Source organism: Cynara cardunculus, assembly GCF_001531365.2.
Source record: "Cynara cardunculus var. scolymus isolate 2C chromosome LG 1, CcrdV1, whole genome shotgun sequence".
In the NCBI taxonomy this organism is placed as follows: Eukaryota; Viridiplantae; Streptophyta; class Magnoliopsida; order Asterales; family Asteraceae; genus Cynara; species Cynara cardunculus.
This window is the reverse complement of record NC_037528.1, coordinates 28855589-28856411: the sequence shown is the minus strand read 5'-3', so window position 1 is coordinate 28856411 and position 823 is coordinate 28855589.

Here is an 823-nt window from a genome sequence, read left to right as displayed (position 1 = left end):
ACAACAGTTCAGAACTCGGACTTCAAAGAAGAGCATATGATTCATCACTTGGCAAATGCTAAAGGTACATATCTTACTGGATGTTCTCTCATTTTGGACAACCTAAAGCTTCCTTCAGCATTCCTCCCAACGCTGAAGCCCTAGAAGCTGAAGATGATCCACATATCATTCCAGTTGCAGTTAATCACCAAAGTGTATCTTCTTTAGAGATCGTTGCAGTGCCCATTGGTTACGTTCCTCGTTCCACTTCAAACACTGATCAATCAGTGAATGAAATGCCTTCAGCATCTGAACCTTTATCAATCGTTGAATCTGAGGCTCCTTTAACAGTTGTCCCTATTGCTGAAGAATCTACAACTTAAGCCAAATCCTCTGTTTTTGAACATCTATTCTTAGATGATAATCCTCTACCAGCTCAGCAATGGACAAAAGACCATCCTATTCATCAAATTATTGGTGATCCAAGTGCAGGTATTCAGACTCATCGAGGTCTAGGTAATATCTGTCTCTCTGTCATTTTTTTTCTTTAGTTGAACCCAAGAAAAATCAATGATGCTATTTCAGACCCTAGCTGGGTCATTGCCATGCAAGAGGAGCTCATTGAGTTTGATAGGAACAAAGTCTGATACTTTGTACCACGTCCATCTGACAAGACTGTGATAGGCACCAAATGGGTCTATCGCAACAAGTTAGATGAAGAAGGTGTGGTAACTCGTAACAAGGCTCGACTTGTTACTCAAGGTTATAGACAAGAAGAAGAGATCAATTATGACGAGACCTTCGCACCAATGGCTAGATTTGAAGCAATTCGACTCTTCCCAAT